Consider the following 15738-nt stretch of genomic DNA (forward strand, 5'->3'; position numbering starts at 1 on the left):
CCTCTGATGGAGAAGACTAACAGGCTTGTATAAGAACTTCCTGATGGGAGAGAGTGGTGGTGAGAAAAACTGGGTCTTACTCTGGTAGGCAGGGCCTAGCTCAGTAAAGCTTTAATCCAATTATCTACTGTTGGGTAGGGTTGCACTCCCTGCCTGGTAGTTTATTTGGCCTGAGGTAACCCAGGGTCTGTGGTCAAGTTAATGGTGACCTCCAAGAGTGTTTATGCCCAAGGTAACCTTCCCTGACAGCTGCTGGCAGTCCTCTGGTCCCTGCAGTGAACCCCTGCTGACCCATGCCTCCAAAGGAGACCCTCCAAGCCTAGCTGGTAGTTTTGGTTCAGTTTCCTGTGGAGTGACAGCTCCTTTCCTCTGAGTCTTGGTGCGCACAAGGTTTTGTTTATGCCCTCCAAGTATGGAGTCTCTGTTTCTCCCAGTCCTGGCTTATAATCAAATCCTGCTGGGCTTCAAGGTCAGAGGTCCTGGGAGTTCCCAGTCCTTTTGTCAGGTCCCCAGGCTGGGAAGCCTGAAGTAGGGTTCTGAATAGTCACAACAGTGGGAGAACTTCCTTGGTGTTATTGTTCTCCAGATTGTGGGTCACCCCCACGATGGGAATGGAATTAGATTTTATCAGGATTGTGCCCCTCCTACCATCTCACTGCTGCTGCTTCTTTGTCTTTGGACGTGGGGTATCTTTTTTTTGAGTATTTTCCAGCGTCCTCCTGTCGATGGTTGTTCAACAGCTAGTTGTGATTTTAGTGCTCTTGCAGAATGGTATGAGTGCATGTCCTTCTACCCTTCTACTCCACCATCTTGAAATGGAACCCCTACTTGTAATTTTTATGTAAAGCTTTTTAAAATTACATTGACATATTTCAATCCCCATCAATAACATAAACTGATAAAGCTGTTTCCCTGACTACAATTGTACATCCTTCAAATATATTTTCCATGTATCCCTAAGAATTTCCTTGATTACCAACACCCACTCTCAGGCATCCCACCTTACAACCTCCATGTTTACTGCTTGCATACAATAAACAGTAAAATAAAATCTCTGTATTTTAATTGTATGTCCGATGATCTGATTCCAACATTAAATTGTATGTTTCCTGAACAATAAGGGTATCTGTACCCATGGCTACCACAAGATCAGAACATGCTGTTGCTGTTCAGTCACCAAGTCGTGTCCATCTCTTTGTGACCCCATGGACTATAGCACACCAGGCCTTACTATGCCTCACCATCTCCCTGTCCCTCATCATCTCCTGGAGTTTACAGGCTTTAAATAAAATTGATAGAATAAATGAAGATACAGAGGCATGGCATGTAAATTTTGGGTCACCTTCTATTTTAGTGATTGCTGCTGCTGCTGCTGCTGCTAAGTCGCTTCAGTCGTGTCTGACTCTGTGCGACCCCATAGACAGCAGCCCACCAGGCTCCCCCGTCCCTGGGATTCTCCTGGCAAGAACACTGGAGTGGGTTGCCATTTCCTTCTCCAATGCATGAAAGTGAAAAGTGAAAGTGAAGTCGCTCAGTCGTGTCCAACTCTTCGCGACCCCATGGACTGCTGCCCACCAGGCTCCTCTGTCCATGGGATTTTCCAGGCAAGAGTACTGGAGTGGGGTGCCATTGCCTTCTCTGATTTTAGTGATTACCTATCTTCTATTCTTTTATTAAATATTTCTTAAATAATTAATATAGGAACAATTATCAAAGTTCATTCAAGGGAATGATTGCCTCAAAAAAAATTGATATCTCTGACTCCCACTTTGATTTTTTTTATTAGTGTCCAGAAACAAGCAGGTCGTCAGAGCACTCCCCAATGCCTGACAAACTCAATATATAATTTCCCAAGTTCATGTATGTAATGAAGATTATTTATTGTTTGTTTCTTCTTATTATTACTTCCTCTTGATAGAACATGTATAAAATAGTTGATTCAAGTGAAAATTCAAAAATGATTGTAAAAATTAGTAAACCGAAACCTCTGAGATAAAGTTGGAAAGTAAAAGTGGGGGACTTTCACACCTACAACAAAAGCAGAGACCAGCTGTAAAGAAAAAGACTCTTCTTTCTTGTCGAGGACTCAGCCAACGAAAAGTCAAGGGCACTTTTTTCACTACAGCACCGATCAAAGCTTAAAGAAAATACACAACATGAGACTCGTGAGACAAATTTTATTTGGGATAAAATCAGGACTGTAGTCCAAGAGACAGCATCTCAGATAGCTCTGAGAAACTACTCCCAAGATGGTCAGTATATATGTGATTTTGGTGAAGCAAGAGTACATGAAATCAAGCACATATTCTTTGAGGAAGTTTTCTACTACTCACAAGGAACATTCATCACCATGAAGGATTTTAATGCTTTTTCTAGATATGAGGAGATACAAGAATTGGGCTCATCAAATTAGCTCCTGAAAACATGAAAGTATCTTAAGATTTGTTCTGCCAGTTTTTCCCAGAGCACGTAATACCTCATTTCTGCTCTCTACCCTGAACTCCTTTCAGGGGTATTGAAAATCAACAGTTGTACCAGCATATGATTTAATCCTTGTAGAGGTAGATGGCAAATGCCAGTTTGTAGTTGACATGGTCAATCTTTCTTTTTTCTTCTCTAAAAGAGTTCTCCTTCCCTTGTCATTCGGGAACTTGCATGTGTCTTGCCACGGGGGCAGACCTTGAATTGCAACTCTGTGCTTCTCCTCCATGTTTGCTGGAGAAATATCTGTCAGTCTATTTGTTTCAGGTCAACATTTCAGTGGACTCCACAGGGGCCTGAGAAGACTCCCAACAGTTCTAGGGCTGGTGTGCAAATAGGTCCAATATCCTCATTTGAGTCGTTGTTGTTTACTGTTTTTCTCACCAACCCTGGGGTTTGAAGGATGTCTTACTTCTGGAACTGAGCTTTCACCCTCTTTGCATTTGAAGCTCTCCTGGCTTTATTTGGGATCTATTTAAAACTTTGCCTTTCTGGTTAAGGTGTTGCTTTTAGGCTAGTAGTTGTTTGACACTTTGATGTGATTTGAGATCAGACTATTTCATGAAACTGACTAGCTTTCAGCCTGTACTCTGCAGAACAGTGGCTGCTCCTTCTAAGGTGGCTAGCTTTCAATCCATTCATTCAGGAACAGAGGTTTTTTATTTCTGTGAAACAATGTTAGGCTTTTCAGCCTTTTGTCTAGTTCTTTTGAAGGGCTACAAGATTACTCTTCTTACCTAGCAAAGTCTCAGCAAGTGAAAAGCCATGGTGTTCTGCACAAGAGGAAGTTCCTCTTCCTTCTTATAGAACTGTTCTCCTTCCTTTGGCATGCAGAGACTTGGATGTGGCTCACCATGAATACAGACCACAAATTTCAATTCTCTGATGATCCCAAAGTCCCAAAGTCTGCTCAGTCAAGTCCAACTCTGGCATCTGCTGCACTCAAAGTCTGGATCCCAAAGTCTGCTCAGTCAAGTCCAACTCTTTGTGACCCCGTGGAATGTAGCATGCTAAGCTCCTCTGTCCGTGAAATTCTCCAGGCAAGAATATTGGAGTGGGTAGCCACTCCCTTCTCCAGGGATTTCCCTGACCCAGGGATTAAACCAGGGTCTATTGCATTGCAGGGGGATTCTTTACCGTCTGAGCCACTAGGAGTTGTGTGTAAGAGAAGGAGCCATTCCAAAGACTAAACTAGACAAAATAATTGCTTAAGCACTATAATAATATATAAAAGCAGTGTTCTGCAGTATGCCATAAAAATATTAGTTTTTTAAAATAAAATGTTGTTTGAGATTAGTATGAAGATTCATCTTGAAAAATGTCCGGAGCATCCCCAAAATCCAAGATATTTATGTTTGACAATGCTGCTACTGCTGCTGCTACTAAGTCACTTCAGTCGTGTCCGATTCTGTGCAATCCCATAGACAGCAGCCTGCCAGGCTCACCCATCCCTGCGATTCTCCAAGCAGGAACACTGGAGTGGGTTGCCATTTCCTTCTCCAATGCATGAAAGTGAAAAGTGAAAGTGAAGTCGCTCAGTCATGTCCAACCCTCAGCGACCCCATGGACTGCAGCCTTCCAGGCTCCTCTGTCCATGGGATTTTCCAGGCAAGAGTACTGGAGTGGGGTGCCATTGCCTTCTCCGTTGACAATGCTAAGATGGAAAAAAAAAAAAAAGTACCATATGGAAATAATACACTACCATTAAAAAGATTTTGATAATATTTCTATGATACTTAGGAGAATAATTTCATTGATGACCAGAGGAATACAAAATAAACAGACACCACTCATTACTGGAAGAGAAATAATAATCACAGAACAGTACTTTTCTTCTCCAAAATTTTGTGTAGAGCTTTGACGTCTTTGTCTCTCAGAGAGTAAATCAAAGGATTCAACATGGGAGTGAGTAGGTTGTAACACAAGGAGGCCACTTTACTGAGCTCAGGATATGTGTCAGGAGTGAGATACATAAAAAAGACAGCACCATACAGTACACTCGCCACTCCCAGGTGGGAGCTGCAAGTGGAGAAGGCTTTCTGACATCCCTCAGTGGAGGGTATCTTTAGAACTGTGGACACAATATACAAATAAGAAATAACAATAACTCTGATGGTAGGGAAGGTAATGAGGCCAGACAAGGTGAAAGAAACCATTCTCAGGATGAAGAGGTCAGAACAAGATAGTCTCTGAAGTGGGCAAATGTCACAGTAAAAATGGTCAATGGCCTGAGAAGCGCAAAAGGATAAAGTAAATGTCATGCTGGTCTGAAGAATTGAGCTGATACAGCCACAAAAATGGGAACCAGCCACCAACTGAACACAGAGATGTGTTGACATCTGGATAGTATAGAGGAGTGGATTTCAGATGGCAATGAAGTGGTCATAAGCCATGACTGCCAGGAGAAACCCCTCAGTCACAATGAAGAAGGTGAAGAGAAAGAGCTGGGTCACACAGCCTGCAAATGAGATGGACTTGCTCTCAGACCAGAAGTTGATCATAGCCTTGGGTGCAATAACAGATGAATAGACGAAATCAATGAAGGAGAAATTGCCTAGGAAGAAATACATTGGTGTGTTCAGCCATGGATCTTTCCTAATAATGACCATCATGCCAACATTCCCTAGAAGATCATAGTGTAGATAAGCAGAAATAGGAAGAAAAGGAGACTGTGGAGCTCTGGGCAGACCCTGAAGCCTTCAAGAATGAAGTCAGTCACTTTTGAGTGGTTGCACGTTTCCCTGTCGCTCATGGCAGAAATCTGCTGAAAGGTACAAGGCAAAATAAACAAACTCTTGACATTCATCCTAGTTACAAATAATCTCTTACAGTATTAGGAGTCATAACGCTACCCTATAATCATTATTTACTTTAACCTTCAGTCAGTTCTGTTCAGTTGCTCAGTCATGTCCGACTCTTTGCAACACCATGAATCACAAATAGATTCATGCCAGGCCTCCCTATCCATCATCAACTCCTGGAGTTCACCCAAACTCATGTGCATCAAGTCAGTGATGCCATACACCCATCTCATCCTCTGTTGTCTCCTTCTCGTCCTGCCCCCAGTCCCTCCCAGCATCAGAATCTTTTCCAGTGAGTCAACTCTTCGCATGAGGTGGCCATAGTACTGCAGTTTCAGCTTTAGCATCAGTCCTTCCAATGAACACCCAGGACTGGTCTCCTTTGGAATGGACTGGTTGGATCTCCTTGCAGTCCAAGGGACTCTCAAGAGTCTTCTCCAACACGACAGTTCCAAAGCATCAATTCTTAGACACTCAGCTTTCTTCACAGTCCAACTCTCACATCCATACATGACCACTGGAAAAACCATAGCCTTGACTAGACAGACCTTAGTCAGCAAAGTAATGTCTCTGCTTTTCAATATGCTATCTAGGTTGGTCGTATCTTTCCTTCCAAGGAGTAAGCGTCTTTTAATTTCCCGGCTGCAATCACCATCTGCAGTTATTTTGGAGCCCCCAAAAATAAAATCAGCCACTGTTTCCACTGTTTCCCCGTCTATTTCCCATGAAGTGATGGGACCAGATGTCATGATCTTCGTTTTCTGAATGTTGAGCTTTAAGCCAACTTTTTCACTCTCCTCTTTCACTTTCATCTAGAGGCTTTTTATCTCCTCATCACTTTCTGCCATAAGGGTGGTGTCATCTGCATAGCTGAGGTTATTGAGATTTCTCGCAGCAATCTTGATTCCAGCTTGTGTTTTTCCAGCCAAGCGTTTCTCATGATGTACTCTGCATATAAGTTAAATAAGCAGGGTGACAATATACAGCCTTGACGTACTCCTTTTGCTATTTGGAACTAGTCTGTTGTTCCATGTCCAGTTCTAACTGTTGCTTCCTGACCTGCATACAGACTTCTCAAGAGGCAGGTCAGTTGGTCTGGTATTCCCATCTCTTTCAGAATTTTCCACAGTTTATTGTGATCCAACAGTCAAAGGCTTTAGCATAGTCAATAAAGCAGAAATAGATGTTTTTCTGGAACTCTTTTGCTTTTTCAATGATCCAGCAGATGTTGGCAATGTGATCTCTGGTTCCTCTGCCTTTCCTAAAACCAGCTTGAACATTTGGAAGTTCACAGTTCACGTATTGCTGAAGAATGGCTTGGAGAATTTAAAAATTACTAATTCATGTAAGTCGTGGAATTAGATTTCTTTCCTTCTGAATCTGCTCCAATGCCTTTCCACCAAATACCTTTCACATTTGCAAGTATCACTTCTGTATATATTTATAACTCAGGATTTGTGCAATAAATGTAATGTCAGGAAACAGTGATTGGGAAAGAGCACAAATATTTCAATAAATGACATTTTTTAAGCAATTTTGGTGTCCAGTTTTGAATATATTAAGGGTTTCTTTAGTCTAGTTTGGTAAAACTTAGCTTGGCAGGCTTAGAGTGCCAGTAGATCCAAAGAAATTGACTGAATTTTAAAACTATTTAAAAGGTGCAATTGCTTTTTCTGGTTCATGGAAAATTTAGATTCTGATGTAAGTTACACACTCAGAAAGAATAAGTTGTGCACAATCAACCACAAAAATTATTAGCATTTGCATGCTAGAATTTCTCCAGATGAGCCTCAAAATCTCCTCCGTAAAAACAATTTTCCTTCATTTCCTCAACTGACAGCTCATAGTTTTTAAGAAAGAGACTTATACTGCCCATATAGAATTACTTTAGATATGGATACTGAACAATGAAGAAATTGTTGATTGCATTCTTATTTACCCTGAATGTAACTTTCACAGTCATCTTTAGTTCATTTACTAGACAGTTCAGATAAGCTCACTCTTTCTCCTCAGTCCTTTATATGCATGACTCTGTGTAGACAACAAATAATAGGAAACATGTGGCATCTTTTATAGGCCACTTTCCCTAATGCTTTTATAGTAGCTCATTTAATACATGCAATAATAATATGAGATGAGTACTACTGTATTCCCCAGTTTACAGTAAGGAAAATGAAGTACCAAGAAATAAAATATGTTGAAAGACACAAACTAGGATCAAAATTTCAAAGAAATCTGGCTCCAGAATCCATGCTCTTAAACACTGTATGATATCTATCATCTTTTTCTTTGATAAAGAAATTTGAGAGACGTATATTTGCCTGAGAAAAAGATGGCTTTCAAGAAAATGGCATGATGTCTTCTTGATAGATTTTTGTTATTGATCTGCTGCTGCTGCTAAGTCACATCAGTTGTGTCCAACTCTGTGCGACCCCATAGACTGCAGCCCACCAGGCTCCCATTCCTGGGATTCTCCAGGCAAAAACACTGGAATGGGTTGCCATTTCCTTCTCCAGTGCATGAAAGTGAAAAGTGAAAGTGAAGTCGTTCAGTCGTGTCAGACTCTTCACCACCCCCATGGACTGTAGCCAGGCTCCGCAGTCCATGGGATTTCCCAAGCAAGAGTACTCAGCTCCATTAAAACTTAAATGTGCAAATAATTATGTTACAAAGGGGCAAGATTTTAAATAGATCAAACTTAGGTTCTGAGGAAGTATAAACTATTTGGGCAGTGAAAGGAAACACTGTAATTTGTGTTGTGAAATGTTTTTGAAAAATAATACATCTTATTTATATTTCTTTAATCCTAAACAGGGGCAGGGATCATATCATTTTAATTTTGAGATTTATTCCTATCATACTCATTCTATAGTTAATAAGTTTATGGCTGAAGACATTTATATTTGGAAAAGGGATAGTGTTTTTCCCAGAGTAGTCAATAGACAATTAGTCAGTGGTCTTCCCTGTTGGCTCAGCTGGTAAAGAATCCGCCTGCAATGTGGGAGACCTGCGTTCAATCCGTAGGTTGGGAAGAGCCCCTGGAGAAGAGAATGGCTACCCACTCCAGTATTCTGACCTGGAGAATTCCGTGGACTGTATAGTCCATGGGGTCGCAAACAGTCGGACATACTGAGTGACTTTCCCTTCACTTATGGCTGAAGACATTTATATCTGGAAAAGGGATCGTGTTTTTCCTAAAGTAGTCAATAGACAAGTAGTCAGTTAGTGATTTTTTACTGGTGGCTCAGATGGGAAAGCATCTGTCTACAATGCAGGAGACCCAGGTTCAATCTCTGGGTCAGGAAGATCCCCTGGAGAAGGAAATGGCAGCCCACTCCAGTACTATTGCCTGGAAAATCCCATGGATGAAGGAGCCTAGTAGGCTACAGTCCATGGGGTCACAAAGAGTTGGATACGATTGAGCAACTCCACTTTCTACTTTCCTTTATTTGTCAAAAACGTACATGATTATGCTTTAAAATTTACTCTTACCTTATATTATTTGGTAATTTGTCATATTCTGTAAAAAGCAGCAGAATTCCGATGTTTTTGTCTTGTTATTGTTTTAATTCTAGAAAGAGTAAACAAAGTTAATGACTATGTTACAACTACAAATACTGAAAAAATATCTTCATGTCAAAATAAAAAGAACTCCCTTCCTCTCAAAATTTCCAAATACATGTTCATCTTCCCAGTTTCATATTCTTCCCATAGAGAAAATAGGCATATTTTCCTTATTGCTGTATGTAAACTACTGGCCTTTCCTTCAGTAGTAGACATTGGAAAATGCTATTGGGCTTCCCTGGTGGCTCAGAGGTTAAAGCGTCTGCCTGGAATGCGGGAGACCCAGGTTTGATTCCTGGGTTGGGAAGATCCCCTGGAGAAGGCAATGGCACCCCACTCCAGTACTCTTGCCTGGAAAATCCCATGGGCAGAGGAGCCTGGTAAGCTACAGTCCATGGGGTCGCAAAGAGTCGGACACGACTGAGCGACTTCACTTCACTTCACTTCATTGTCCTTTGTAGAAAAGAAACAAATGAATTTTCCAATGATGCTTGGCTAACTCTGAAATACTTCCAGAAATTATATTCTGTAGTTATTCAAGGTGAACCTGAGGAATCCATCATCAAGGTAGTCTCTTTCCTGTATTCTCCAGTGCTTGAATGCTTTTAAGAAAGAAAATAGATTGTCATATCCAAGCAGAGGCCCTGAGTCACCTGGAATCTCTGATAATCTTCCAAAATAACAGCATCAGTTTCTTATAATGGCTGTGGTTTTGCCATAACAGTATCAATTTTTGTAATAATTGCAGCATTGAGGTTTCCTTTACCTTCTGGGAAATAGTCCTCCTGGGGGAAAAAAAAGAAGTATAAATTGGTTACTAAGATGTCTAGGCTCCAGAGCCAAGGTCCATGAGACCTGGAGACAGGGACTCCAAATTTTAAAAAGAAAGAAGAAGAAGAAAAAAAAAAAAAAAAAAAAAAAAAAACAAGAAAATGGAGGAAAAAAGCAGCCTGAGTCTGCTAGGAGTCAGCATACATACAAGAGCTGTTTTCTTGTGAGAATCCTTTGGGAGAGACAAAGAAGATCTTTCAGTCTTAGTTTCTCCACTGAAAACGATCATTTCAATTTACCATGGCAGCAATGTTTTTGTAGGAAAACAAAAATAAATATGAAAGCAAATATTATATTGTGAGGTATAAATTATAGAAAAATTTTTCTCCTAGCCATAACATTCATTTCATTTTCACTCAAAATTTCCCATATTTATTCTTTAGGTGTATTGTATCAAACAATTGATAATAAAAATACAGCACCATGAACAAGATGAAAGACAAAGCCCAATAAGTGCCCCCTAATTAGTTAAGTAAAGAATATATAATGATTGATGAGATCCAGAGATTGGTTCACTTTGTAACTTTGATTGAGTCAAAGATGTTTACCCAGATGCCATGTATTATGTTAATAATTTCTTAATAGCTATACACTTCAAAATAATTTTTAAACTGTTCCATATCAGTCAAGAAAATCTCAATTTGTTTTTGATATAAACAAAATCATTAACTGCCATAAATACACCTTGTAACATATAAGGGAAGGAGAATGGTAAAAAGGAAGAAAATAATGATGGCTCATAAAATCTTTATATATGTAGCTGTTTACAGGCAATAGTTGGTATTTTCCTTTTCATATTCCCCTTGGTCTCACCAATGATCACAGTATCCAGAAGCTGTATTCCCAGGGAGGTGGGGAGGGAGTGGGGAATGTAAATATCCATTAATGAAGGATCTGATCACTTGTGGCCTTGTCATGCTGAAATGCTATAGTTGTTCATTAATAGTATTAGGAGGCATCCTGGAAAACTCCCTGGATCACTACCATACTCCTCTTTGTCTCCATTTTATTAATATATTTTGCTTATCAGTATCAGTTACCCAAAAAAATTCAGAGTGTTTTGTTCATCTGTGGTTCAGTGAAATGTATGCCAAGGAGGCAGGGGCAATTGCTGTGTGCCCTAGTAAAATCATCCCTCTGTTGGTAGTAAATATTCTAATTCAGCAATGTCAAATGTCTCAGGCAGTGAAGAAAATATGTTGAGAGTGGGTTAGTAGATTTTATAGTGATGGATGGCATTCCCACTTTGACCCACTGTACTTGGACCATAGTCTGATTATGAAAGAAATATCTTCATAAATTGGTTGTGAATGCAGAGCACAGACAATATCCTAGATGACAGTAACCCACTGTTGTAAAGTATTGCCAGCTAATTGGTTCAGAAAATTAGTAAGTCACACTTCAATAAGTGATTCCACCATTCCATAAGTTCATCTGATTGTTTGACCAGATGCATGATAGTTCTTTTGACTTTTGTGGATATGAGTGTATTGACTTAATTCTCTTCTTGAGAAGCGAGGGCATGTGTGTGTACTAAGTTGCTCCAGGCATGTCTGACTCTTAGCTACCCTATGTACTGCAGTCCACCAGGCTCCTATGTCCATGGGATTCTCCAGGTAAGAATACTGGAGTGGGTTGCTATGCCCTCCTCCAGGGGATCTTCCCGACCCAGAGATCAAACCTGGGCTTCTGTGGCTGCTGCATTGCAGGTGGACTCTTTACTGTTAGCCACCAGGGAAACCCTGTAAGCCTTGTGCCAAAGCATCAGTAAGATATGGTACAATAGTGAGCAAAGCATTTGCTGAGTTCTAATAGAATGGTATTAGCAGAAGCAATTTGACCAGAGAATTCCCAATATGGTGGCGTAAGAAGATCCTGAGCTCACCCCCTCTCATGGGCACATTATAAATAAAATCAGAACTTACATGAAAATATATTCTAAAACTAAAACTATAAAGGAGAAACCACAGTGATAAGGGTAGGGGCACAGAGTCACAGGATAGCCAAGACCCATACTCCTAGCTGGATGACCCACAAACAGGAAAATAACTGCAGTTTCAGAGGTTCTCCCCAAGGAGTGAGTGGTCTGAGGCTCATATCAGGATCCCCAGGATGAGGTTCCTGTTCTGTGAAGGTGAGATGAGCTTCGAAAAAGTTTAGCTTTGAAGGCCAAGGGGCTTACTTTTACCTCACATCAGTCAAAATGGTCATCATTTAAAAGTCCACAAATAATAAATCCTGGAGAGGGTGTGAGGAAAAGAAAACTTTCCTATACTGTTGGTGGAAATGCAATTTGGTGCAGCCACTATGGAAAGCACTATGAAGACTCCTTTAAAAACAAAAAGCAGAGGTAATACATGATCCAGCAACCTCACTCCTGGGTATATATCCAAAGAAAAGACACATGCTTATAGAAGCACTAGCAATAGCCAAGACATGGAAACAACTTCAATGTCATCAACAGGTGAATGAAGATGTGATGTGTGTATATAGTGGAATATTACTCAGTCATAAAAAAGAATGAAATAATGCCATTTTCAGTAACATGGATGGATTTAGAGATTATCATACTAAGTGAAGTAAGTCAGACAGCGATAAATATCTTGTAATTTATATCTATAATCTAAAAAAAGTTACAAATGAACTTATTTACAAAATTGAAATACATTCACAGGCATAGAAAACAAACTTATGGTTACCAAAGAGGATAGAGAGAGTAATAGGGGACAGGTAAATTAAGAGTTTGGGATTAACATATACACACTCAGTTCAGTTCACTCACTCAGTCATGTCCGACTCTTTGCAACCCCATGAATCACAGCACACCAGGCCTCCCTGTCCATCACCAACTCCCAGAGTTCACTCAAACTCATGTCCATCGAGTCAGTGATGCCATCCAGCCATCTCATCCTCTGTTGTCCCCTTCTCCTCCTGCCCCTAATCCCTCCCAGCATCAGAGTATTTTCCAATAAGTCAAGTCTTCGCATGAGGTGGCCATAGTACTGCAGTTTCAGCTTTACCATCATTCCTTCCACAGAAAACCCAGGACTGATATCCTTCAGAATGGACTGGTTGGATCCCCTTGCAGTCCAAGATACTCTGAAGAGTCTTTACCAACACCACAGTTCAAAAGCATCAATTCTTCAGTGCTCAGCTTTCATCACAGTCCAAATCTCACATCCATACATGACCCCTGGAAAAATCATAGCCTTGACTAGACAGACCTTTGTTGGCAAAGTAATGTCTCTGCTTTTGAATATACTATCTAGGTTGGTCATAACTTTTCTTCCAAAGAGTAAGCGTCTTTTAATTTCACCGCTGCAATCACCATCTGCAGTGACTTTGGAGCCCCAAAAAATAAAGTCTGACACTGTTTCCACTGTTTCCCTATCTATTTCCCATGAAGTGATGGGACCAGATGTCATGATCTTCGTTTTCTGAATGTTGCGCTTTAAGCCAACTTTTTCACTCTCCTCTATCACTTTCATCAAGAGGCTTTTTAGCTCCTCTTCACTTTCTGCCATAAGGGTGGTGTCATCTGCATAGCTGAGGTTATTGGGATTTCTCCCAGCTCTTGATTCCAGCTCGTGCTTCTTCCAGCCCAGCGTTTCTCATGATGTACTCTGCATAGAAGTTAAATAAGCAGGGTGACAATATACAGCCTTGACGTACTCCTTTTCCTATTTGGAACCAGTCTGTTGTTCCATGTCCAGTTCTAACTGTTGCTTCCTGACCTGCATATAGGTTTCTCAAGAGGCAGGTCAGGTGCTCTGGTATTCCATCTCTTTCAGAATTTTCCACAGTTTATTGTGATCCACACAAAGGCTTTGGCTTAGTCAATACAGCAGAAATAGATGTTTTTCTGAAATTCTCTTGCTTTTTCCATGATCCAGCGGATGTTGGCAATTTGATCTCTGGTTCCTCTGCTTTTTCTAAAACCAGCTTGAACATCTGGAAGTTAACAGTTCTCATATTGCTGAAGCCTAGCTTGGAGAATTTAGAGCATTCCTTTACAAGCGTGTGAGATGAGTGCAATTGTGCGGTAGTCTGAGCATTCTTTGGCATTGCCTTTCTTTGGAATTGGAGTGAAAACTGACCTTTTCCAGTCCTGTGGCCACTGCTGAGTTTTACAAATGTGCTGGCATATTGAATGCAGCACTTTCACAGCATCATCTGTCAGGATTTGAAACAGCTGAACAGGAATTCCATCACCTCCACTAGCTTTGTTCGTAGTGATGCTTTCTAAGGCCCACTTGACTTCACATTCCAGGATGTCTGGCTCTAGGTGAGTGATCACACCATCGTGATTATCCGGGCTGTGAATATCTTTTTTGCACAAATCTTCTGTGTCTTCTTGCCCCCTCTTCTTAATATTTTCTGCTTCTGTTAGGTCTATACCATTCTGTCCTTTATTGAGTCCATCTTTGCATGAAATGTTCCCTTGGTATCTCTAATTTTCTTAAAGAGATCTTCAGTCTTTCCCATTCTGTTGTTTTCCTCTATTTCTTTGCATTGATCGCTGAGGAAGGCTTTCTTATCTCTTATTGCTATTCTTCAGAACTCTGCATTCAGATGCTTATATCTTTCCTTTTCTCCTTTGCTTTTCAGTTCTCTTCTTTTCACAGCTATTTGTAAGACCTCCCCAGACAGCCATTTTGCTTTTTTTGTATTTCTTTTCCATGGGGATGGTCTTGATCCCTGTCTTCTGTACAATGTCACGAACCTCAGTCCATAGTTCATCAGGCTATCTATCAGATCTAGTCCCTTAAATCTATTTCTCACTTTCACTGTATATTCATAAGGGATTTGGTTTAGGTCATACATGAATGGTCTAGTGGTTTTCCCTACTTTCTTCAATTTGAGTCTGAATTTGGCAATAAGGTGTTCATGATCTGAACCACAGTCAGCTCCTGGTCTTGTTTTTGCTGACTGTATAGAGCTTCCATCTTTGGCTGCAAAAATACAATCAATCTGATTTCGGTGTTTACCATCTGATGACGTCCATGTGTAGAGTCTTCTCTTGTGTTGTTGGAAGAGGGTGTTTGCTATCAGCAATGCATTTTCTTGGCAAAACTCTATTAGTCTTTGCCCTGCTTCATTCCAGATTCCAAGGCCAAATTTGCCTGTTACTCCAGGTGTTTCTTGACTTCCTACTTTTGCATTCCAGTCCCCTATAATGAAAAGGACATCTTTTGGGGGTGTTAGTTCTAAAAGGTCTCGTAGGTCTTCATAGAACCGTTCATCTTCATCTTCTTCAGCGTTACTGGTTGGGGCATAGACTTAGATTACTGTGATATTGAATGGTTTGCCTTGGAAACGAACAGAGATCATTCTGTCGTTTTTGAGATTGCATCCAAGTACTGCATTTTGGACTCTTTTGTTGACCATGATGGCTACTCCATTTCTTCTAAGGGATTCCTGCCCACAGTAGTAGATATAATGGTCATCTGAGTTAAATTCACCCATTCCAGTCCATTTTATTTCGCTGATTCCTAGAATGTCGACTTTCACTCTTGCCATCTCTTGTTTGACCACTTCCAATTTGCCTTAATTCATGGACCTGACATTCCAGGTTCCTATGCAATAGTGCTCTTTACAGCATCGGACCTTGCTTCTCTCACCATTTACATCCACAACTGGGTATTGTTTTTGCTTTGGCTCCATCCCTTCATTCTTTCTGGAGTTATTTCTCCTTTGATCTCCAGTAGCATATTGGGCACCTACTGACCTGGTGAGTTCCTCTTTCAGTATCCTATCATTTTGCCTTTTCATACTGTTCATGGGGTTCTCAAGGCAAGAATACTGAAGTGGTTTGCCATTCTCTTCTCCAGTGGACCACATTCTGTCAGACCTCTCCACCATGACCCGTCCATCTTGGGTGGCCCCACAGACATGGCTTAGTTTCATTGAGTTAGACCAGGCTATGGTCCTAGTGTGATTAGATTGACTAGTTTTCTGTGATTATGGTTTCAGTGTGTCTGTCCTCTGATGCCCTCTTGCAACACCTACTGTCTTACCTGATTTTCTCTTACCTTGGATATGGGATATCTCTTCACGGCTG

General features: G+C 40.7%; 1 pseudogene; it reads right to left on the bottom strand.

Annotated features, from left to right (window-relative positions):
- Positions 1-4295: 4295 nt before the first annotated feature.
- Positions 4296-5266, bottom strand: LOC128048507 (olfactory receptor 9K2-like; annotated as a pseudogene).
- Positions 5267-15738: the final 10472 nt, after the last annotated feature.

Source organism: Budorcas taxicolor, chromosome 5 (genome assembly GCF_023091745.1).
Source record: "Budorcas taxicolor isolate Tak-1 chromosome 5, Takin1.1, whole genome shotgun sequence".
Classification (NCBI taxonomy): Eukaryota; Metazoa; Chordata; class Mammalia; order Artiodactyla; family Bovidae; genus Budorcas; species Budorcas taxicolor.